At 36.4% G+C, this 26,769-nt stretch overlaps 1 long non-coding RNA gene across 3 annotated transcripts in view; it reads right to left on the bottom strand.

The window, feature by feature from the left end:
• Window positions 1–26,769, bottom strand: part of LOC126955667 (uncharacterized) — a 97,843-nt gene that overhangs the window by 45,388 nt on the left and 25,686 nt on the right. For all 3 annotated transcript variants that reach the window (XR_007726033.1, XR_007726034.1, XR_007726035.1), the window contains exons 2-3: window positions 5,169–5,328; window positions 596–679 (exon numbers count right to left, since the gene is read on the bottom strand). This is a non-coding gene — a long non-coding RNA (uncharacterized LOC126955667). The remainder of the gene's footprint in view (window positions 1–595; window positions 680–5,168; window positions 5,329–26,769) is intronic.

Genomic DNA, 26,769 nt, shown 5'->3' with positions numbered 1-26,769 from the left:
CGAGTGTACCAAAATGTTCATGGAGGTGACCATAGGTTAACCATATGAAGTCCAGTACTTCCCAAATCTTAATATTCACTAGACTATCTTAGGTATCTGTGTATTTAGATTTTTGTGTTACTATAAAGCAATACTTGAGGCTGGGTAATTTATAAACAGTTTTATTTTGACTCATGGTTCTGCAGGCTGTACAAGAAACATGGTACTAGTATCTGCTTCTGGTGGGGGTGTTAGGAAGCTTACAATCATGGCAGAAGGTGACTGGGAAACAGGCACACCACAGAGTGAGAATGGGACCAAGAGATAGGAGGAGATGTCACACTCTTTTAAACAACCAGATCTCACATTAACTCAGAGCAAGAATACACTCATTACCACAAAGATAGTATGAAACGATTCATGAAGAATTCACCTCCATGACACAAACACCTCTCAGCAGGCCCCACCTCCAACATCGCTGATTACATTTCAACATAAGATTTGGAGAGGAGAAATATTCATACTGTATCATTTTGCCCCTGCCCCCCAAAATCTGATATTTTTCACACATTATAAAATAAAATAATTATTTCCCAATAGTCCCAAAAAGTCTTACCTCACTCCAGCATCACTCAGAAATCCCAAGTCGAAAGTCCTAAGTTTAGTCTGATACTCAAGTCACGTTCATTCCACCTATGGTCTTGTAAAATCAAAAAAAAAAAAATAAAGTTATTTATTTCCAAGATACAATGGTGGTACAGGTATTGGGTAAACATTCCCACACCAAAAGGGATAAATCAGTCAAAAGAAAGGGGCAACAGTCTCTAAGCAACTCTAAAATCCAGCAGGGCAGACATTAGAACTTAAACTCCAGAATTATCCTTGGCTCCAAGTCCTGTATCCAGGTGATATGGTTTGACTATGAACCACCCAAATCTCATCTTGAATTGTAGCTCCCATAATTCCCATTTGTTGTGGGAGGAACCTGGTGGGAGGTAATTGAATCATGGGGGTGAGTCTTTCCCATGCTCTTCTTGTGATAGTGAATACATCTCATCAGATCTGATGGTTTTATAAAGGGGAGTTTCCCTACACAACCCCTTTTGCTTTCCACTACGTAAGACGTGACTTTGCTCCTCATTTGCCTTCTGCCATGACTGTGAGGCCTCCACAGCCATGTGGAACTGTGAGTCAATTAAACTCCCTAGTTTTATAAATTACCCAGTCTCAGATATGCCTTTATTAGCAGCGTGAGAGCAGGCTAATATACCTGGTGTGAGGGTTAGACTCCCAAAGCCTTGGGCAGCTTTGCTCCTGTGGTTTTGCTGAATGCAGCCAATGCTACTGTTCTGATGGGTTGAAATCTAGTGCCTGTGGCTTTTCAAGGCTGAGGTTGCAAGCTGTTGGTAGTTCTACCATTCTTGGGTCTGGAGGGTGGCAGTCTCATTCCCACAGCTCCATTAAGCAGTGCCCTGGTGGGGACTCTGTATGCAGCCTCCAACACCACATTTCTTCTCAGCATTGCCCTGAGAGAGTTTTTCTGTGGGGGATCTGCCTCTGCAGCAAGCTTCAGCCTGGGTCCCCAGCCTTTTCAATACATCTTCTGAAACTTAGGGGGAAGCTGCCAAGTCTCCTCTATTCTTGTATTCTGTGCACTTGCAGACTTAACACCATGTGGAAACCACCAAGCCTTATGGCTTATGCCCTCTGGAGGAGTAAGGATGTAAAGTGCAGCCTCCTGGAGTGGCAGGGCTGACCCCTAAAACCATTCTTTTCTCCTAGGCCTCCGGGCCTGTGATGGAAGGGACTGTGCTGAAGATATCTGAAATGACTGTGAGGTCTTTTTCCCATTGTCTTGGCTGTTAGTGCTTAGTTCCTTTGTAGTCATGCAAATCTCTAGCAAGTGGTTACTCCACAACTTGCTTGGATTCTTTCTGTACTACAAGGCCAGGCTGCAATTTTGTATGCTCTGACTCCCTTTTAGAAACAAGTTCCAACTTAAGTCACTTATTTGTTCTCATAACTGATCATAAGCTGTTAGAAGCAGGCCACATTTCAAACACTTGCTACTTAGAAATTTCTTCAACCAGGTACCCTAATTCATAAGCTTAAGTTCACCCTTCCACAAAACTCTAGAACATGGATACAATGCAGCTAAATGCTTTGCTACTGTGAAACAAGGGTGACCTTTACTCCATTTTCCAATAAGTTTCTCATTTCCATCTGTGACCTCTTCAGTCTGGCCTTTACTGTCCATTTCTCTATCACCATTTTGTTCACAACTATTTAATCTCTAAGAACTTCTAAACTTTCCCTCACCTTTCTGTCTTCTGCTGAACCTTCCAAACTCTTCAAAACTCTGCCTGTTACCCAATTCCAAAATTGCTTCCAGATCTTCAGGTATAATCTTTAGAGCAATGCTTGACTCCACGGTACCAATTAGTATCATGTTAGCCCATTTTTTGCATTTCTATAAAGAAATACCTGAGTCTGGGTAATTTATAAAGAAAGAAAGTTTATTTTGGCTCATGATTCTGTAGGCTGTACAAGAAACATGGTACCAGTATTTGCTTCTGGTGGGGGTTTTAGGAAGCTCGCAATCATGGTGAAATGTGATGGAGAGACAGACATATCACAATGTGAGAGCAGGAACAAGAGGAAGATAGAGGTGGGACATGCCACACTCTTTTAAACAACCAGATTTCACATGAACTCCAAGAAAGAGCTCACTTATTACTGTGAAACTAGCATTCACGAGGGACCTACCTCCAAGACCCAAACACCTCCCATCCGGTCCCAACTCCACATTAGGGATTACATTGTAATGTGAGATTTAGAGGAGACAAATATCCAAACCATATCAGTATCTAAAATGCAAATTATGATTAAATGGAGTCAGGGTGACATTCTGTATCTCTAATAAGTCCCCAGTTGATGTTCATGTTGCTGGGAAGCTTGGACCACAATTTGAGTAACAAGCATCTTGTCTATGTAAGAAATTCACTAAGAATTAATTCTAAGTGATTATGACATAGTCATTTCGATGTTTAAAAATAACAGCAAGATAAAACTCAAACAATGATTTTGCATCAAATTGATATAATAATAGTATGGAAGCTATCTTAAGGAGAAAGAAAGTTGCAGATAAAGCTTCCTGTCTCCTCAGGATTAGTAGAAATAGCAACCTGAACATCAAGGCTAGAGAATCCAGCCATGATATTTCTTTCTCTTTTTAATTTTTATTGACAAACAAATATATTACCAGTAGGATTACTAATATAATAAATATGCTATTTAGGAAGAGAGAAAAAGCATTTAATTCTATTCCATTAGCCCTAGGTATAGATTTAATTAGGTCAATGGAACAACTTAAAATACCTGAAGGGATACCAAGGGAATTACTTACAAACAGAAGTAGATTTACCATAAAGCTGCTGAAGCTTATGCTTCAAGAACAATCAATTGCATAGACATTTCCAAGGTCCTGGTCATAGCAATGTGTTCCATATCACAATATATTTATATGCAATTCCCCAAATAAGATAATTTAATAAAATTGGTTTAAACCATTGCCTTTTTTTTCATCCAGACTTTACTTCTGTTTTATTTTTCATTGTGTCATGTGGCAGGAACTAAATTTTTGTGTACAGCTGAGAGGAAAGTTGAATTGGAGTTACATTTAATCAGGGTTTGGTGGGATATGGTTATGTGGTTTGTAGTCAATTCCATTTATATTATTGCTAGTCTTGCTACTATAGGAGTTTTCCTCCAATCCCCCACAGCTGACTTACTCGGCATCATGATAAAAAGGTACAGAGATAGAGTTATAGCAAGGTAACAATTTGAATTTTTGCACTTTCAAATCACAAAACTCAACTGAAAAAAATTTGATACAGATTTCCCAATTTGACCATAAACAAATTTGTTACAGTTCAGAAATAAATTTTTATATGCTATTAGTAATTTTTAGCAAATTGTTTTGAGCAATTATGCCAGAAGTGAGAAAAATTATCTTATCTCTATAGAAAATATTTTAAAATTCTCATTTGAAGAAAAAATAAAAGCTTGTATATTCCCCAAAATATAGGAAAGGGATTGTTAGGGTATATAATTTTTTACTTAGCATTATAAAATATAGAATTTATTTAATGTAAGCAGTATGTTTTTATTTGGGGAATACATATGTATGTTTTAGTTTTATAATATTTATAATTTATTTTGTTTGATTTTCTCATCAGAAATACATACTGGTTTTAAACCTAATTTTGTATTTATCATATTTAATTCATTTTTCTTTATTAAGCGACCTTCACTTTATAAATTGTACAAGTCCCACAACACCTGGTGTCCCCTAGATACCATCACTTCACTTCTCTGAATTTGTTTTCTCATTTGCAAAGTAATAGCTGTCTTTCTGGGTTAGAGGAAGGATTAATTGAGATAATAAATGTGTTCAGTATAGGTCAGGAAAGGTCAATAAATGTCAGTTGTGTTTTTTACCATTACATGTATACATAGTCAATATTTTAATTATCGATAGTTATTTCTATTATACTATCTGTCCCAGTGATTTTATTATTACATCATCTCTTGATAAACTTTAAATATTAATCCATAGGTTATTCTCAGCATGCAACCCATTACCTTTTTTTCTCATTCAGCGTACCTTCTCATTTAGCACAAATAAATTAATTTAATTATTTTAACATGCTAAAGTATATATAACATATATATGTTATATATAAATTCATATAATATATATAAATATATGTTAAATTTATATAACTTATATATTATATATGTTAAATTTATATAACATATGAATATATAACATGAATATATATAGCATATATAACATATATAACATAAATATTTACTCTAGTGAAGCAGAATTACATGCCTGTTACATATTTTTTTTGATGAGGCTCTTTACAATTCAGTTTCCACTTACCTCTCCAACTGCATCCTTGAAATTTTAACCATTTCCAGTTTTCAGATACAATACTTGTTTACATGTTGGAGACCCAAGTCATGCCCTTTCACTTTTCTCTCTTTTGTATACGGAATTCCTGCTTTTTGGATGTCTTTCTCTCTTTTATAACAATATAAGTTTCTACTCATTCTTTAACAATATTCTTAAATGCTAGATTTTATAAATTATGGCACAATGGATAAGGATTGGCACTTACTTTGTGCTTTAGTCATCTTTCGGCTGCTATAACAGAATATGACAGACAGTAATTTATAAAGAATAAACGTTTATTGGTATCATATTACTGGAGGCCGGAAAGTCCAAGAGCATGGTGCTGGCATTTGGCAAGTGTCATTCTATGGAAGAAGTGGAAGGGCCTGGAAGACAGAGAGAAAATTGGAGCTGAACTTGTTCTTTTATCAGGAGCCCACTTTTACAAAAAATGGTCTTAATTCATTCATGATGGCTCTGCCCTCATGGCCTAATAACCTCTCAAAGATCCCACCTCTTAATTCTTTTAGCATGCCATTCAAGTTTCCAGCACATGAACTTTTGGGGGGAAAAAATCAAACAGCATCGTGCATCAACCATATTCACTTAATGAGGATATTGTTAAATATAGTAGACAAAATATAATATCTTATGAACCAGCCATTCCATACCTACAGTGAGAAACTCTCAAACTCTTTATAGGAGGATATGCTCTACATAGCATCTTTGTGCAGAAGAATGTTGAAGGCCACATAGCTAAAATGAATAAATAAAATATAGTAGGAGCACACAAAGAAATGTTTTGAACAGTTAGGCAATTTATTATGTTCATTTTTATTGTTGGAAAAAATGTAGAAATGAACTCAATCTTCAGCATAAATCCATTGTGTAAATTAAAACATATACAAAACAAACATTTTTACTCAAAAACACAAATATTTAATACATTTGAGTGAGTGCCTATAATAAGAAGAGTGAGGCATTCCTGGAAATACTACATGGAATCTCTAATCCCTGATCTCATGCAAACCTAAGATTATGTTTTCCCCATCTTTATTTCTTTCTCTTTCACCATCTTTTGTCTGGGCATTGTAATTTATTTAGTGTCAGTCTGTTTGTGCTGCTATAAAAATACCTGAGACTAAGTGTAAGAACAGAAATCAATTTCCTCATAACGGTTAAGTCTTAGAAGTCCAAGAGCAAATTGTGGGCCTGTGTAGTGTCTGGTGAGGGCCTCAGTCTTTGCTTTCAAGATGGGTCTTTGAACATTGTGTCGTCACATCATGGAAGAACAGAAGGACAAAAAGAGGCCTAAGCAACTTCTCTCTAGCCCGTTCATAGGACATTAATCCATTTGTGAAGGCTGATCTCTCGTGACTTAATCAGTTTCCAAAAGTCCTCACCTCTTAATATCACCACAATGGGGATTAAGTGTCAACATGAATTTTGGAGGGGACACAAACCATAGAAATTAAAGAGCTCAATGTCTCTCCAAAGGTAGACAATCAAGTCTGTCACTATCATCCGGGAATACACATTGAAAAAAGCAGATACTTGAACTGTATTTTAGAAGTACTGAATGAGAATATATTCTAATAGAGCCTAGAAATATATATCTTGAAGAAACAACCCAGGTGCTTCTTAAAAAATGTATTTTGAAAACGATAGACTTAAGCTGTGGGACACATGAAGTCCGAGTCACAGGAATCTCAGGGACACAATTTCTGCAAGAGATGCTGTCAACCATTTTTGACATTGGTTAAACATCATAATTATTCAATAAACATTTGTTTAAAGGCTAACTTGATTAACAATTTAATGGGTGGTGTTACTTCATAGAGAACGGATAGGTAGAAGAAATCAAGACTACCAAAAAAAAAATTATAAATAAAACATAAGTAATTGGAAAAATCTCATTTTAAACCATAATAGAGCTCCAAGTTTACTTATTAATCTCCCATTAACACATATACTTATATATACACATTTGACCATACACGTATATACAATGTAAACATATATATGTATATGAGAAACTTCCCTAGTTTCTAACAAAGAAGATGAACAGCATGCATGCAAGACTAAAGGGTAGCATAATAGCATAGATTTTTGCCTGCTGCTTACATACCCAAAATTTGCATTAGTTTTTGTATCCAACTTTCCTTAATAAGATTGGTAGTCCATTTGGAGTAGATCTGAGCCAAACTTTAAAACCATAATCTGCCCTTGACTATATAGTTCAAATTCTCTTGGGAATTTGTGCCAGTTCAGGAAATTTGAAAATGTTCTTTCATTCAAATAACTGTGTTCAAGCAAAGGGCATGCTGGGATTTGCCATTTTGGCTGTCGTAACAACTACCCCTATCAGTATCTATGCACAGATGCTCAATGTGGGTAACTATTACTGGCAGGTTATGCTGGCGGCTCATACAAATGAATAATCATTGGCTCATGATCACCTCGACTCCCCAGACCACTTGGAATGGCCCAGCTGGGCTAAGTAGGAAATCTAGCTAACGAGAGGGATTTTTTTACCCTCTAGTCATGAAGTGTAATATACAGGATTTCACACAGCTGTCTTTTTAAAGGTTTATCCTAAAGTTTTTAAAGTTATTTCAAAATGTTTTTATTTTTATCTTATTAATAAAAACACCATTTATTTATATTGGATATAAGACAATGATTCAGTGAGGAATTTAAGTTTTGAAATTCATACTTAAAATGGAACATTACTTTTTCCTATGTTGCATTGTCCAATTGCTAATGAATAGTATCAGTCCAGCTGCTTACTGTGAAATTGACACCCTCGCACCATGCATACAATAAAATAAGGAACACAAAACCTGTTATTAAAGCTGAACAGAAAATGCTATTTTTAAATGATTCAATCTATCTAATAGCAGCTAAGTAATGAAGTAAACATCATTAGTGAACTTTTCAGCCTATATTTACATCTTGCTACCTTTCTCCCACCCCATTTCACAAGGTTTCTGAGGATACAGTTTACTCTTTATGCTTAAATTGTGGAACTACAATTTACTGGACCATTAGCATCAAGAAGATATGTGCACTTTTTCACTCTAAAAAACCACACAGAGAAGTATGGGAAAAACAATCTCTGTAATGTGTCTCCATTAGAAAAGATGATGGTACAGTGTTCCTAGATCCTGTGATAGTGAGGAAAATTTAAGAACAATAAACATCTAACCAAAATATGATAGAATGATTTTCCCTACCCTTCTTCAAAATCTGACTCTTAATCCAAAATCTGACTCTCAATCCAATGTTTTTGATCTAGGAAAAGTTATTATACACTTTACTTTTGAGTTGGTATAAGTATAAGACAGAAAATTTCCTGAAGCCTTTTATCTTGAATTTCTAAATATAATTTAAAGGGAAATTATAATTTCTAATTAGGATGTCATTAGGAATATTTCCTGAAGTTGCTTAATTCTTACCTAAGGAGTACTGTAACTTCTTTTATGACTAACATTATTACTGTATTACAATCCACAGATTTAGATCTTTCTTTTCCTTTCTCAATGTATGATTGTTTACCTCAGCTTTGAAAATGTGGCAATATGCCAATTTTTATTTCTTCATCCCCCAGCCTTTTTTTTGCATTCTTCTTCAGCTGCACCTTGAACTTCAGAGTTTCTTCTATCTGCAGCTTTCAGAATTTCTTCTATCTGCAGCTTTCTTCTATCTCCTCTTATTACTTTATATATTTGTTCAGGTAATCTCCTATATTAATATTACAATCTTTGACATACTCATTTTAATCTGTGTCTTCATGTCATTTATTCACCTGAGCTTCAGTAGGTAGCCAGATGACAATTCAGCTTGAAATTCAAATAAAACCCTAATATTCACTTAGATTATTTTTTACCACGTCTTTTTTTTTTTTTTTCTGAGGCTCTCTGTCATTTAACATCATCACTATGCACCCAGGTCAATTAAGAAACCTTGGACATATCATTGATTGCTCCTAGTCTCTAATTTTACATCAAATCAACCACCAAGTCAATATGAATCTTCCATACTTTTGTCTACATTTCACAGTTCCATTTCCCATTTACCTAGTGAAACACTAGCAACTGTTTTGTACATGACAGCAGTGTGATTATTAACCTGCCCGTCTTTGTCTCAGCACTCTCCAATTCATTCCCGACAATGCATCAAAAATAATCCTCTATTTGACTTTACTATTACACTGTAATAGCTCAGTGCCTTGACACCTTTCAATTCCCTTAGGAATATAACTCTCTCTCTCTCTATATATATATATATATACACACACACACACATATATATATATATACACACACACATATATATACACACACACACACACACACATACACACACACACTCAGTGAATATTTGTTTAATAAATATACTAAAATATGTTTTGGAGTTTTCCCACATGAAAACTAATCTAATGAAATACTTTCTTCCGTCTTGAAACCTAGAGACACTATTTTTTAAAATGGAAGGATTAGCCTATAGGTCCCTATATTATTTACTCCCTCTAGTCACCCTATATTTTCTGAAACAATTTGATACAAATATTTAAGAGCCTTGAAAACATACAATGTTCCTCCATTTTTATGAAAGAAGAAAGAGGGGCAAAAGACTTCAGAAAAATTAGAGAAAAGAAGGAATTTTAGCAGAGCCAGATATATTGATGATATAAAAGCAAAGACTTGCAAAGCAAAAGATGCAAATAAGAAAACTTACAAATTTAATTTCATTCAAATATTAAAGAAATGAAATATGACTATTTTTTTAAAATCCCAGGAGTCTTACAGATAAACAACTGTATTATATTTAATTTGGCATGATTTTATAAATTAAAACATTATTTTATTTAATATCTAGAAAAACAAAGTATGACAGAATATTGTTAGCCCTATCATGTAAGTGACAAAATTGAAGCATAGGGTAAAACCTTGACAGAAATTATGGAGTCAGTAAATGCAGAAGAAGCATTAACACTCAGATCCACAGTTCTTAACTTCATTCTTGGTCACAGTAAGATACATCACCATATTTATTTATTTATTTATTTATGCATTTGTTGAGACAGAGTCTCGCTCTTTCACCCAAGCTGGAGTACAGTGGTGTGATCTTGGCTCACTGCAACCTCTGCCTCCCAGGTTCAAGCAATTATCTGCCTCAGCCTCCTGAATAGCTAGGATTAGAGATGCCCGCCACCACACCTGACCAATTTTTGTATTTTTAGTAGAGACGGGTTTCACCATCTTGGCCAGGCTGGTCTTGAACTCCTGACCTTGTGATCCACTTGCCTCGGCCTCCCAAAGTTCTGCGCTTACAAACGTGAGGCACCGGGCCGGCCACATCAGCATTTTTTAAATTAGAATGGACTATACTTCCAATTTGCCCTAGTCACTTTGGATTTGACAATTATTCAATTCTCTCCACTTATCATTCATACATCAAAGTCATATTTGTATGGTATAATCATTCATAATATATTTAGAAAAATTTTCATTAAATACAGAGTATTAGATTGCTTAAAAATTTAAAAACAAGTAGCTTTTATTTTATTTTTAATTTTTATTTTTTTTATTTCCATAGGTTTTTGGGGAAGAGGTGGTGTTTGGTTACATGATGGTGACTTGTGAGATTTTAGTGCACCCATTACCTAATCAGTATACACTGAACTCAGTGTGTAGTCTTCTAGTCCTCACCCACCTCCCACACTTTTCCTGGAGTCCCCAAAGTCCATTGTATCATTCTTAGGCCTGTGAATCTCATAGCTTTTGTAAATAAGTCTTTGTCACACATGAGATAAAAGTCAGAGCAGTTATGAAACAAATAGAAACTTTTGAGTTTTTCAGCAACAAAATGATATTCATATCATTCCAAAGGAGTATCTCTACAATCAATAATGGTCTCTTCCAACCCATTTTTGATGCAATAATCTAAGATGTTTTTCTAAAACTCAAGTAAGATTACGCCCTCTCCAGTTTAGAAAATGTAAGTATTCTTTCCTAGCTAGGATGACCACCCTTTGTTGATTACTTTGCATCCATTTTCCCCTTCTCCTATGCCAGAAGTTTTTAACTGGAGGTGTTTTTTACCCTCTGGGAAAGATTTGGCAATGTATGGAGACATTTTTGTTCTTCATAACTAGGGAAGAGGCTGCAACAGTCTTTTAGCGGTATAGGACAAGGATGTAGCTAAACACCTTCAATGCACAGCATAGTCCCTCACCACAAAGAATTATCTGGCCCCAAATCTCAACAGTACCAGGATAGTGAAACCATCTTCTATGTTTAACTATATGTCAATTAATTTATATCAGTATTGTGATTTGTCACCAGAAAAAAACCAAAATTCACCAAATTAACATATACAATATTTTATAATTTAATCCCTGCTGACACCTCAACATTATTTATTGTTACTCTACTTCTTTGTTCTGAATTATTTGCCATTTATAAAAATCACGCATGTATCTGTCAAGATGAGATAAGCCGTACCACATGGAGAAACACCTCTAAAATAACAGTAGCTTACAGTCACAAACTTTATTTCTTAGGCTATGTGCCCAAGGTATATTGATAAGAGTGTTCTCATTGTACTGAAAGAAACTCAAGAAAATGGAGGCTCTATCATCTTAAGAAGCTTTTATTTCAAGCTGAGTCTTCAGGTTTCAGAGTAGCAGGAGAAGAGAACATGGAACATTGCAACGTGACCCTTAGTTGCTTCTATCCAACAACAAAATACATCACTTCCCACTCATATTGGTCACAACATCTTGGCCAAACAAGTCACATGGATGTGGCCTAACCAGCATAGCATTTTCTTGGAAGAAAAGAGGAATTAGAACTCTTAGTGAGCACTAGTAGTATCTACTCTTGTGGGTTATTCTTTTTTCTTCTTATTTCCAGGACTAATTCATATTTAAGTTTAATTTAATACATTACTTCTTAGATAAAGTCATCTTGATCCATTTTTTTTTTTTAGGCTTGATTAGATGCTCCTCTCTGGTACCATTATCATAACTTGTACATAGATCTCACATTTAGTACTTGCTATTGTGAAAGTCAATAGTTTGCCTCTGCTTGATGACTGGCCCTTGGTAGTAGAAGTTTCTTATTTATTGCCATATTTACAAAATCTAGCATACGTGAAATGATTTAATTAAGCATTTTTTAATACAAACACACAAAATACCCACTAAGTCAGATTATACAATGGAACACGTAAAAATCCCTTATTTTTCTATCAAACAAGAGCCTCTTGTCTCTCCAGGTACCTGATGATTCACTGACTTAAAGTTCTATCCATATTTTCTCCTTATTCCAATATGAGAAAATGACTCTCTTGTCTTCATAGCATCATAAAATATAATTTGAAAGTATTGTAAAAATCATGTTGTATAAAATATATCAATTTTAGGCTACCCAAGGCAATAATTTTTCTTTAAAAAATGCCATTACTAAGTAAAGATAAGAGAAATTATTGAGGATAGTCAAACTCTTGTTCAACCTAGATTACCTTTGAGCAACTCAAGAACCTTCAGTTTTAACTGCAAACAGCTTTCAGCATTCCCTGAAGAAAAAAAAAAAGATCAAGCAAACAGTGGTGAATCTAATGGGCCCCAAAGAAACCCAGAACTGTTTGGGAAAGATTGAATTCTCCCCCTCCTGAAAATACAGTTTTTGTCATATTACTGTGAAAAATATTTACTTCATCACTGTTGCAGAAATATATTGATTTTATTCATATATTAAAACTCTCCCCCAAATAAATCCAGCTGTATAATTCAATTCTGGGGAAAGGTCACTGGACTAAGACTCAGGAGACTCTAGTTCTTTTACAAATCTTGCCCGATTTAGTCAGGTCACTATGATCAAGTAACTAAGACTCTTCTGAGCCTTAGTATTTTTTTTTTTTTTTTTTTTGCCAAAAGTCGATTTAGTAACAGTTGTCCCATTCATTCCAATTACCAGCAATAGAGTTATTCTAATTAATGTAGTATAATAGACAATGTAAAACAAAAAATAAATATAAAGTAATTTATACAGTATTATCACTGAAGTATCATAGCAGTTAGAATAGACCTGCATTCCTTGCAATACAAGCTATTTAACCATTGAACTTCTTTACCCATTAAAGAACAATCATAAAAAGGAGCAATGAAAAAAAAAGTGTTAAAAAATTAAATATATGTTCAATAAATACTAGATATTTAAAGGTATAATTCCCTGAAAATATAATAATAAAGTTTCAAAAAATAAATTATAAATGTAATTTTGGGGAAATGTTAAGTAAATACAAGCACCGTTATTTTTCCTGAACTAGCTAATAAAGGCAAATAATTTACCTTTGTATGTGAAAACAGAGTATTTTCTTTGGACAAGGGATAGCAAGCCTTCTTCTGAAATTATTGTACCATTTAAAATATCCCAGATAAAAGTAAATTTAATTTAAAAAAAAAAAACAAGAATATAAGAATTATTTCATAACTATGCAATTCGGCCGAGTGTGGTGACTCACACCTGTAATACCAGCACTTTGGGCGGCCGAGGCGGGCGGACGATGAGGTCAGGAGATAGAGACCAGCCTGGCTAACACGGAGAAACTCTGTCTCTACTGAAAATATAATAACAAAATTTGCCAGGCGTGGTGGCGGGTGCCTGTAAGTCCCAGCTACTCGGGAGGCTGAGGCAGCAGAATGGTGTGAACCCAGGAGGCGGAACTTGCAGTGAGCCGAGATCCCACCACTGTACTCCAGCCCTCCAGCCTGGGCGACAGAGCAAGACACCGTCTCAAAACGAAACAAAAGAAAAACAAAAACAAAACAAAAACAAAAAAACTATTCAACCGGAAAACCAGAAGGAACTGTTAGGAAAAGAAAGAAATGGAAGGAAACAAAACCATAGCAACAAAAAGAAACAGTGATAATAAAATAAGAATCTGAAAACCTTAAGCCCTGACTCTTTTTTTTTTCTTAGAGAAGAAGCCTCACTCTGTTGCCCAAGCTGGAGTGTGGTGGCACCATCTCGGCTCACTGCAACCTCCACTTCCAGGTTCAAGAGATTCTCCTGCCTCAGCCTCCCGAATAGCTGGGACTACAGGCACGCCCCACCATGCCTGGCTAATTTTTGTATTTTTAGTAGAGACGGATTTTCACTATGTTGCCCAGGATGGCCTTGAACTCCTGACCTTGAGATCTGCCTCTCTCAGCCTCCCAAAGTGCTGGGATTACAGGCATCAGCCACCATGCTCGGCCCCTGATTCTTACTCTAAACAAAAATTGTTTCCAGAGAACAATTTTCAGTTCTAAGGAAGTTAGCTTTAATGCATGATGTATGCCATGCTGTAGGAAGCAGTATTTTACGGTGCTTTGAAGGGTGGGGACTCTGGAACCCAGCTGTGCCACCAAACAGCACTATGCCAAATACATAATGGGAACTCAGTAAATATTAGCTGATATTGCTATTGAGATTTTTGTGAGCGTTGTAATTTTAAACTACAAAGATTAATCTACAAACAAACAAACAAAAAGATAATTCTGCTGCTTACTCCGAATTCATAAGTGTACATCCTTAGGAATGACAAAGTAAGACAAAGGAGACAGAAAACTGAACAGATCTGCTTCTTTCTTAAGCTTGATGGATCTTGCAAGGGCCTGAAGCAGGAGGCAGAGTTTGGTGTAGGATTTCAAACTCTTTTCATTAAATACAGAGCTTGTTCAAAAGTATCACAGTTCCCCCATGTTTGTAACTACTCAGTAAATATTAAACAATCAATAAACTGTTAGCTTCCTCTTTCTTTCTCTACACTGTGGACAAAATGCAGGGGTTCCTTGAAACCTGCTCTCAGAAACCTACTGACTTGAGCCCTCTGTTCATATTGGAAGGATTCACTTACTGGGCTGTGTCATAAAACTGAAGAACCTGAAGAAACAAATGTCTGAATCCAGTCTTCTCTTATTATAGCCCAAATATCAACTGCCGTTATTTATCCTGGGATTTCTCTGAATTCACTTTTATTCCCCTTGGTGTTCCATACATACAAACATCAAATGGAGATAGTTTACCATCTTGTATAATTTTCATTAAATTAAATGCGCTGTTGGGGAATCTAAAAAGGGGAAAAACAGAATGTTGGATTATTTGTGAACTTATGTAACTTGGAATAAAACTAATAAAAAAGTGATGGTTTTCTTTCTTCTATCATTCAATATTAATTTCAAAGTGACATTTGGTGAATTATACTTTGTTACAAATTTTATATTTCATTATTATATATGTATGTGTCTATATGTGTGTATAATATATATATACACATAAATAAATTTCATTATTTTTCTAAAAGAAAGTTAGACCAAGGTTAGCAAAGTTTTTTTCTGTAGTACCAGAGAGTATAAGCTTTGTGGGCCACATTTAATCTTTGTCACATATTTATTCTTCTGTGTTTTGGGTTTTTTTCTTTCACTTTGTTTGTTTTACCACCCTTTAAACATGTAAGCAACACTCTTAACAAGTTGATCTTAAAAAACAAAACAAAACAAAACAAACAAACAAAAAAACAGGCTGCTGCTGAATGTGGCTCTGGGGCTGTAATTTGCTGACTCTTAAGTTAGATGCTATATGCACCTGAAAACAAGCACGCTGAGAGTGAAGATGCAGAGGGAATGGGATATATGAAAGAGATAAAACATGTTTTTTTGTTCTTCTGATGCTGAAAACAGTGAAGAAAAAATATGTACTGAAGGGACTTACATTTTCTGCCATTGAAAATACATACTTAGCGATATTCAAATTTCTACACATACTGGAGACTCTACAGTGACACCCCCACCCCCCAAGTGATCCCTGCTTCCTGGAATTCAAGTTCATGCTGTCCCCTCCCATGAAATGTGTACTAGGTTTTCTGATTCATTTCCAAACATTAGAACATTAAAGAAGAGATGGGATGTCAATCCTGAAAGTAGGTTTTGAAATGACTATGGCTTTCATTATGGATGTCTTTTCCTGTTTTTTTTCCCCTCAGCTCCCTTGATCTGGAGAAATAAACTGCCATGCTGTGAACAGACCTACAGAGGGGACTGTGTGGTGAGGAATTGGGTCTCTAGCTTACAGCAATTTGGCTTGCCAAAACACACGAGGGTGAACTTTGTAATGAAGCCTTTGCCAGTCAAGCCTTGAGAGAACCACAGACCTGTGATGGTTAATTTCACGTGTCAAGTTGGCTGGGTCATGGTGCCTAGATATGCAGTCAAATATTATTCTGAATATTTCTGTAATAGTGTTTTGTATTTTTTCTTTTTTTTTTTTGAATGATATTAACATTTTAGTCAGTGGACTTCAAATAAAGCAGATTCCCTTCCATAATATGGGTGGGGTTTATCCAATCCATAGAAGACCTTAATAGAACAAAGACTGACCTCCCCAAGCAAGAAGAAATCTTGCCCGCAGACTGCCTTTGGGCTCGAACTGTAACTCTACTCTGAATCTCCAGCTGGCCTGCCTAGCCCATCAGAATTTGAAGTCCCTAAACCTCTACAATCACATTAACCAATTTCTTAAAATAAATCTCTCTCTGTCTCTGCCTCTCTCTCTGTCTCTCTCTCTTTCTGTCTCTCTCTCTCTCTCTCCCTCTCTCTCTCTCTTTTCTTACAACCTGCACCAATACAGACACACACCCCCTCTTGGTTTTGTCAATCTGGAGAACCCTGACTAATGCAGGCTAATACAGGCTCCATCTGACAGCCTGACTGCAAACTACTGAAGACATAAGCTACAGGCACACAGCCAAGTGCACCTGGATTCTTGATCCACAAAAAATGTAAGATCATAAATGGTTTTTGATCTACCTGCTAAATTGTGTGGTAATTTGTTACATAGCAACAGATAACTATCACAGATATGCTGATGCGAGTATATAGATCAGCTTTTTAAAATGATTTTATTTCTTATTTGGAGAAAGCATACTCTCAAAATATATTTGCCCCTAGTGTCTAAAACATGTATCAAGAATTTGTAGATATAAATCAACGATGTTTTATCAGTTGATTTATATTTAGAGACATTTTTATTGATTTTTAAAAACTTTTAAGTTCATGGGTACATGTGTAGGTTTGTTACATATGTAAACTTTTGTCATGGGGTTTTGTTGTACAAATTATATCATCACCCAGTTATTAAGACTAGTTCCCAGTAGTTATTTTTCCTGATCTCCTCCCTCCTTCCAATCCCCAGATTTAGTCATCTTTTGCTGTGAAATGTAGTCCAAATATTTCTGTTTTAACTTCCATGTTCTTAAACATTTTTTTTTATCACTTAGCCATATCCTGAGCATCTTGTTTTATATAAAATATAAGAAATGTTTATGGCTTACAGAACAGACTAGGTGGTTATTTTCTCACCATCGTCTTGGACAGAATAAGGGTACTTTCACGTAGAGATGGAATCCTGTGGCATCATCTTTGTGATCAGGCATGGCCACTCAGAATAAAATCTCAAGACATCATTATGTTCTGATCTACAGTGGAAACAACTGAAATAATTATTCTGCCTCTACCTGGAAGATAATCAGCTTCAAGTAAGATCATTCAAGACAATCAAATTCATAATAAAATATCTAACTCACTGCTTATATGGTTAACATTAATTACCCTACATTTTTCAGATACTTTCCATTAAGTGTTGTTGGGCATTTGACAATGGGCAGGTACTTCAAAGATAAATAAGACATACTTCCTACAACTAGATATCTCATGTTTTAGTATGTGGTTCAGATACAGGAAACAGGGTATTGAGTAAAATTTTCTAGTTGTTTGGAATTGCTGAGTTGTGTCTCAAGAAAAGATAAGATGCTTTTTGGTATTCTATGTTCTAAAATACTTGCCAACAATGGAAACTAGACCCTACCTTCATCCCCACTGGGAAGCAGCCTAGCTATCTCTACTATTTTCAACTATAACTTACATTTACCTTCCAGTTCATTTATAAAAATAACTTTTGAAAGAAAGAAAAAAAAAACCTGTCAGAATCTTGGTATGTTAGCCTCTTGGAGACTATAATAGCTCTCCACACTGACCTTCACCAAAAGAATTAAATGGGTTAAAAGACACCGACAGAAACTTTTGAAGAGATAAGAGGGTCTCAAGAAAGGGGATGTTGCCTTTTCACTCCCCAGGTGCATGCTGAAGAGCAAAGACATAGTCGAACCTGATTTGGTCATGAAGCAAAGTAAGCATGGTGATGAAGATCTTGGGAGATTTTCAGGTATATAGGAAGAGTGAGAGAGAGCAAGAGAGAGAGAGAGAGAGATTCAGAGAAATAGACAGAGACAGAGAGAGACTGCGTGTGTTGCACGTCAATCAATGCAGACTTTTTTTTTTTTTTTTTTTTTTTTTTGAGACAGAGTCTCGCTCTGTCGCCCAGGCTGGAGTGCAGTGGCCGGATCTCAGCTCACTGCAAGCTCCGCCTCCTGGGTTTACGCCATTCTCCTGCCTCAGCCTCCCGAGTAGCTGGGACTACAGGCGCTCGCCTTGTGCCTAAGGAAAAAAAATGAAGTGACTCCCACATAAGTTTCTCACAGCTTTCTGCAACTATAGAAAACGAAACAATGGTTCATCTGGCTTCATGTGAACAATCATGGAGTTAAAAAGGGCCAGGAGCTAAGAAACTGGTGTGATAGCTCCAAGCCAGTTGAATCTATGATTCTTTCTATCAGGGCATTGGAAAAACAGACTCTTGGTATGAGATAATGGGTACGACTACCTGAGAGCACTCTTGGCAAAAGGTGTGACCAACATAGATGCTGTCCAGGAAAATCACATGCAATTTGGACATAAGAATGTCTCTAGATTGGGCTCTCAGGGCTGTAAGCAAATAGAAACCAACTGAGCCAACAAAGAATAATTCAAGCTTTTCAACAAAAGGTTACCAGGCATGTAAAATATCATTCCCATTCTCCCAGTCCCCCATACTCTTAACACACATAATGGGGTACAAGGACACTGCATCTCAGAACCCAGACCACAGACCCTCAATATCTAAGGTACAAGAGTGGGAGGAGTAAACCTGAAGCAGTGAGTGGGGCTATAGTTGCTAAACTGATGAGCTCTTGGCTAGCAGTAGATGGTGGAGCCCAGGAGGCGTGTCTTCTAGGGAACTTAACTTAAACCCACCTCAAGAGAAGGAGATATCAGAGGCAAACTTATTTCTTAATCTAGAGACTATAATGGGATTCTCATGCTGTGAACGGAAGTTGGAAATAGCTAAAAATGATCCTTGTCTCTAGCTATAGCTTATGTAATACTGTACACTTCAAAAGGTAGAGAAAAATTTACTACATCTTTGGCTATAATATGGGCCAAGCTTCCCAATGGCTCAGAGACTATATTTACAACATTTTCAATAACACAATGGGGACAGCAGCTTGAGCCACTGAAATGAGAGTTGGATACAGACTAGAGTCCATGTGGATCAAAGAAGGCAAACACAAAATTATTACAGGAATGAACACAAGAAGAATAGAACAAAAACTGAATATGTATCTCCCCTTAAGGCAAGCCTGCATACAGAAATTCCAAAGCCCATGAGGAAAAATAAAGCTTTGATGAAACTAGGTAAACATTAAGTGGATGACCACTCCAAATGAAAGAGAAGATAAAATAATAACTTTAAAAATGATATCACAATAGTATAGGCAAAATGGACAAAAAAGAATATCTACAAATAAAACCAAAATATTATCAAGCAAATAAAGGCAGAAAATATATCAGTGTAGGTAGATATAAAAAGTAATCAATTAGAAATTCTTGAAATGAAAAAAATATCAGTCACTAATTTTTTTAACTCATTTTCTGCTGCTTTAAATGAATACCAATGATATTATCATTTAAAAAGCAAAAAATTGAAATATTTATTTGTCTCATGGTTCTAGAGGCTGGGAAGTCCAAGGCCATTGTGCCATCATCTGCTTGGCTACCTGGTAAGGGTCTTCTTGCTGGATTATTCCATGGTAGAAAGCAGAAAGACAAGTGAGCACAGTAGACAAAGAGGAAATGGGGGTCAAATTCATTCTTTCGTTTGGAGCCCATTCCTGAGACAACTAACTTACACCCATGATAAAGGCATTAATCCATTCATGAGTGCAGAACCTTCATGATCTAACCACATCTTAAAGGCCCCACCCCCCCAATTAAAATGACAATTAAATTTAAAAATGAGTTTTGGAGTAGACATTCAAAGTACAGAATTAGTATATACAACTCAATAGCTGTTATAACTTCTGGATGCAAGAATTGGTAAATTAGAATATAGTTCTCTGGAGTGCACCTACTACAACAGAGAAAACCAAAAGTAGAAATAGGTAGCAAACAGATGGACAGATGAACAGACAGACAGAGATAGAGACATGAAAGAACAATTTATTGAGGGGAAATCTTCAGTTTTGATGCTGTTCCATGTTTCTGAATCTCTATAGACTGTTACTCTAGATTCTTTGTTCATTTAGTCATTCCTCCCTAGGGGATGTGTGTTGTCATTGTATGATTGATAAATTTGGGCAGAATAACTAGGCATGCTTTGCTGAGCTCCTACCCCTTTCTCTCAGAGTGGGTCCAGGGGTGGGTGTGTGAGATGTTCCAAGGAGCTAGAAATCTCCTTCACTTTTCCAAAAGGCTAACATGACTCCTCCCATATGGAGAAGTCTGCCCCAAGATCAGCACTTTCAGGTCCAGATGGAGAAGTGTGAATAATTCTGCAGTTCATTGTTAGGAAACCCATGTGGTTAACATACACGGTCATGTCTTCCAGCCTGGCCTCTACCCGTAAGAGGGGAATTCTTTGGTCTCCATATGCCATCTGGATGTTTTATGTCTCATATGCTTTAGATCCCAAGCAGGAAAAATGGGAGTAATTTAAGAAGAACCTGCCAGAAATCCCATTACTTGCATGGAGACTATGTGTGTATAGGTATTTGTCAATTGCATTTCTTTCTTGGTCCCCTCCTTTATCAATATTTTACTCCATTGATAAGTTTGTATAGAGGTCTAAATCTGCTCTGTCTTTTCTGGGGTTGGAATAACATATGTTAGAACATTTCTGGCAGCTGTGTCCATTTTTCCTGAGAGCCCCGAGGAATCAATTTGTCAGTAGTTTGATTGTTCTCTCTGTTTGACAAGTAAGACCACAGGGGACATGGCAAAGTTTTGGGTACTGCGGGATCATCACTGTTTGGATTGTATAAATCTCACCACTTTCTGTTAAAAAGGATTCACCAGACTCCTTTATTTCCCAGTGTTTAACAAATGGGATTTTCTCTGAATGCTACCTGGGTTTTTTACAGTATCTGAGCCTTATTCTCTTGATGTGTTAAAACAAATTCATAGTGAGCAATGGGTAGTCAATCAAGAGAAAACAATTCACTGAACTCTGAACACAGCTGGGTTTCCTCAAAGCTAGCACTCCTTATAGAGTGTTCTGAGATTTTATGTTCATATCCATGCCTAAGTGAAGTAGAATAGATGAGTTCTGGCCCTTGCTGGCAGCCTGACAGTGGCTCTGTATCTCTAATATATCTTCACATACATATTGTACCAAACCGAAAACTTCTTATATAAATAGGCCCATAAGAAAGTCATAATCATAAATATATGAACTTTAGATACATAACTGCATCTACATTATGCTCCACAGTCAATCATAAGGATCGATCATCATTTTTTAATTCTCATGGCCAGCCCGTTTACCCTCCCCCAAGAAAATCTCATGCCCACACCCCAATTCAATTCACCTACAGCTTAGAAATTGTTGTTTGCCTTCAGTTAGGCACTAAATCTACTAAAGGTGCATCGCTAAACCTTACACTTAGCTTTCTCCTTAGTTTGTATTGGACAGTTGATTCTGATATTCAGCCTTCACACTAATCATATCTTTGGGCCAAAGACTGGCATGACAGGATGATAAAAGAGCTATCTGTGTTCAAACCACAGAAAGCTATTGAGCATGCTCTGGAATATGTGCTGCTATTAAGGCAAAGTCTTAATGCATAAACTGATAAATGTGAGAGATGTGGGAAAGAAGATAAGATCACCCACTGGCTCAGACATAAACCATTTGGGTTTTCATTCTGTCTTTTCAATGTCTTTTCATTCCAATAACTTGTTGAGCTCAACAACTCAGATGCTAAGTTCTATCATGCGCTTTCCCTTTTGACTTCTCAGAAATAAACAATGGAAAGATATGTTATAACAAAGGGAATAAACCTAGGTGACAACAATTTCAAGCAAAGAAGTAATAAAAAAAGAGCTGTAGAATTTGACTCAAACAACCCAGATTAAAGACATATTACTCAATACAAATTAAGCATTGTAAACTCAAGACTCAGTTTCCTGGACACAGGATAGAAGTTAGCTAAATGTTTTCTGTCTTCATTTAATAGCACATTCTCTTCGTATCTCTCTATTCAAATTTCCCTCTTACAAGGACAGCAGCCATATTGAATTTAGGGTCAACTTTAACAAACTATAATGTCACATTAACCTAACTACATCTACAGAGACCTTCTTTCTTTTCCTTTTTTTTCATTGTGAGATGGGGTCTCACTCTGTCACCCAGACTGGAGTGCAGTGGCTCCATCTCAGCTCACTGCAACCTCCGCCTCCCTGGATTCAAGAGATCTTTTCACCTCAGCCTCCTGAGTAGACCTTATTTCCATATAATATCATATTCATAGGTTCTGGGAAAAGGTAAGTTTTGCAGGATACTGTTCAACTGACTATAGGTGTCATACAAAACCTTGTGAGCTTTTAGAAATTCAAGTGACCCCCTTTAACATTGTGAATAATTCTTGTAACTCCTACACAGGCATAGGTTTAAGCAGTAGAAATTTTCCATACTTCGCACAATTTCTCTGAATTGATAGAACTACCACAGTGTGATTATTTTAATCTGTCATCAAAATTAGCACAAGCAGAAGGGTGCACTTTCACAAGGCTTCATGGGAAGGTAAAATGACTGATAGCCCATGGTGGTTGAAAGTACCTATGAAAGAAATACTCTCTAAAACCTTAAAGACTTAAGAAAACTGAAAGAAAAACTTAAGAAGATGCTGGGAGAAAGGAAAGTGTGGAGAAGGGACTATATGTCCATCAACAGAAGGGGGACAGAGTATCGTGATAAAAGAAAAATATATATTCCAATAAGAGGAAAAATATAATCCCAAAAATAAAGTAAATCCATTCCTCCTAAGTCTTCATTTTATAATTGAAAATACACACACACACACACACACACAGACACACACACACATCCTGGACATAATGCAACAAACAAAACTACTCTGAAAGATGAAAAGAAGAAAGTGCATTGCCTAGGGTTCTCCATATTTACTTGAAGAACAAAATGGTAGTGAATTCCTTGGATTTCTTTATGCTCTCATATATGCCAGAAAGGGAGCTCTGGAAGCCTTAAATCCAGAATTGCCAATCAGCACAGACCAATAAACGCTTTAAATAAAGCCTGTTCCCCACAGACAAAAGACCGGGAAAAGAGTGCCTTCCCAATACAAAACCACCATCATCTTGTGAATAAAAATTGTTTTAGACCAATTTTTTTGTGACAAAGTTAAAAGTCAGATCTATCAAAAAAATAATTAATATATGACATTTACCTGTCCTGCATGGAGGCTTTTACATATCTGTCTGTGTATCAGAGTCAGCTGGAGGTAAATTTTTGCAGTTTATCAGCATATTGGCTGTGGTTGAAACCTTGATTGGAAACAAAATCTCCAGAAGACACTAGACTTTCTTTCATAAAAGGAAAATCCAAGCAAAATGCAACATTTTAAGGGCAAGCAAATGAAGAAAATAAGCTTGCAAACGAGATTTTTTGCAACAGGCATAAGTCTATCATGACAAAAAACACCATCAAAGGATTGTGGAAGCATAATATTCAGCTAAGTGGTAGTTTATAAATTCTCATTCAATTGTACTGGGCTTTCAATATTATAGCTGCTAGGTAAGTATTGTCAGCCAAGACAATAATTAGTCATCTATTTGAGGACTAGATGAAGTATTTATTTATTTTTTTTCTGAGAAACGCAGCCATGAAAAATAAGGAAAATATAAAAGCATCACACATCTTTTAGAAGAAAAATTGAAGGAACCATATGAGGATTCATGTTTTATGGAGTGGGCATAATATATTACTTACACAAGAGAAATAAATGACTAATTGTAGTTTATTTCAGGATCGATATTTGTGACTCAAAACCAAACAAAAGAACTTGTGTACATCATACTTTTTTTCTGAACTAGCTCACATTCTTATCATAAAAAATTAATAACTTTAAAATAAGTTTCACGTATTTGCCTGTAAAAGATACATGCAAGTTCTTATAGTGGAACTATGAAGTTTTATATTTAAGTTTTACAAAGTATAATAGTCTTAAAAAATGCTACTTAAAATACATTAAAATTACATGTAAACTCCCTTTGGGTATATTTAACAGAAAGTGTTAAATCTAGGATACGAGAGCTTTAAAACTATTTTTCACACTTTATTTGGTATCTTATTTCTTGCTCTGTTAAACTGTTAACAAATAGCTATGATACTCATTTCAAGAGTAACTTTAGAAGCCGGTTGTTTTTGATTTATCTCTTTGAATATTCCCCAGAGCTTAGGAAATATATTTTTCTGGGCAGAACAATCCCTTTTGGTAGGTTTTGATCAGAGAAACAGAGAAAGGTCTTTGCACTGATTAAGTAGAGTGCATAAACTCTTTACCAAAGTAGTCTCTTGCCTGACGTGGGCATTGATCTCCAAGAATAAGGCTGAAATGCACAAATATAGGATAAATAGCTCTCTGTTAATTCTACAGCAAAAATACTTTTATTTAAATGCATGGATTATGTAGTTTCCTGGTTAAATTCTTTGATCATATAAAGATTCATACAGAAAGATTTATTGAGAAGAGAAGAGGCCGGAATAGTCAAGAGTGTGGAAAACTAGAGATATGAGAATGGAAATCTAAAATTCTGAGAGAAGTTCTATGTGTGTGGCTGGAGTACAGGGGCATAAAATGGCACTCAAATAGGAAGAGCAAGTGTATTAGTCAGGGTTCTCTAGAGGGACAGAACTAATAGGATAGATGTATATATATAAAGGGGAGTTTATTAAGGAGTATTGACTCACAGCTTCACAAGATAAAGTCCCACAATAGGCCAACTGCAAGCTGAAGAGCAAGAAAGCCAGTCCCAGACCCTAAACCTCAAAAGTAGGGAAGCCAACAGTGCAGCCTTCAGTCTGTGGCCAAAGGCCCAAGAGTTTCTGGCAAACCACTGGTTTAAGTCCAAGAATCCAAAAGCTGAAGAACTTGGAGTCCAATGTTCGAGGGAAGGAAGCATCCAGCATGGGAGAAAGATGAAGATTGGGAGACTCAGCAAGTCTGCTCTTTCCAACTTTTCCTGCCTGCTTTATTCTAGCCCCGCTGGCAGCTGATTAGGTGGTGCCCACCCAGATTGAGAGTGGGTCAGGCTCTCCCAGTCCACTGACTCAAATGTTAATCTTCTTTGGCAACACCCTCAGAAGAACAATAATTTGAATCTGTCAATCAGATCAAGTTGATACTCAATATTAACCGTCACAGAAAGAGAAACTAAAGTTTAGGGATAGAGACAATGCTTCTTCCCCATTCCGAAATGTCCTTCCATATGAGTTTTTCATCCAACGTCTTCAAAGTTTTTATTTTTCTTTACCAATTCAGTCACCGCTGCCACTGCCTAGAGGGAAAAATTGACAATACATGTGAGTTAGAAAGAACAACAACATGGGACATATGAGTTAGAAGAAAAAACTGGGTTTGTATACCCAAACCACACCTCTTTTTATTTATTCATTTTTTATTATTATTATTATTATTATTTTATACAGAGTGTCACTCTTGTTGCAGAGGCCAAAGTGCAATGGTGCGATCTTGGCTCACCACAACCTCCGCCTCCCAAGTTCGAGTGATTCTCCTGCCTTAGCCTCCCCAGTAGCTGGGATTACAAGCATGTGCCACCACACCTGGCTAATTTTGCATTTTTAATACAAACAGGGTTTCTCCATGTTAATCAGGCTGGTCTCGAACCCCCGACCTCAGGTGATCCACCTGCCTCAGCTTCCCAAAGTGCTGGGATTACAGACGTGAGCCACCACTCCTGGCGCAAACCTCACCTCTTTGTCTTTCTTTTTCTTTTGAGGGAACATGGCCTGCTGTGGCAGTCCGAAGAGGCAGGATGGACCCCTATATGAAATCTGGTTTGAATGTTGAAATTTATAAAATCACACACACATACACCAACAGGGCACGAAAAAGATTGTTACTGACATGATGAGGCTTTCTGTGGAGATCAGGGCAACCTCCTCAGTAATTCCTTAAGTAGCCTGAGGGAGCCAGGCTAAGTGAGTGGCTTTGGCTTTTGTTGTATTCAGGGGTGGGCTTGGGCGAGACTTTCTGTGTACATGCACAAGCCAGAGCAGGCATGCTCTACCAGTGCCAAAGGATAGAGCATCTGAGTTTTGCCATAGGCTTTCCCAGATTTGGAACAAGAACAGAAAAGGAATGAGTGGAACTTAAAAGCGGTTAGTCATCATCTAAAATGAAGTCAGACTTCTTATTACATTGCCACACGAGTATGTGCTTCCAACTTCTCCTCTGTATCATAATCTCACAGGGGTTGGTCTTGTAGGTGAGAAGCCCTGTCCTAGTCCAGTATTGCTTGCAACTGGATTGGTAAAGTTTGCTTAATTATGCATTCAAGATAATTGTCTACAAAAATAGGTGAA

Source organism: Macaca thibetana, chromosome 5 (genome assembly GCF_024542745.1).
Source record: "Macaca thibetana thibetana isolate TM-01 chromosome 5, ASM2454274v1, whole genome shotgun sequence".
In the NCBI taxonomy this organism is placed as follows: Eukaryota; Metazoa; Chordata; class Mammalia; order Primates; family Cercopithecidae; genus Macaca; species Macaca thibetana.
This window is presented reverse-complemented; position numbering and strand designations above follow the sequence as displayed.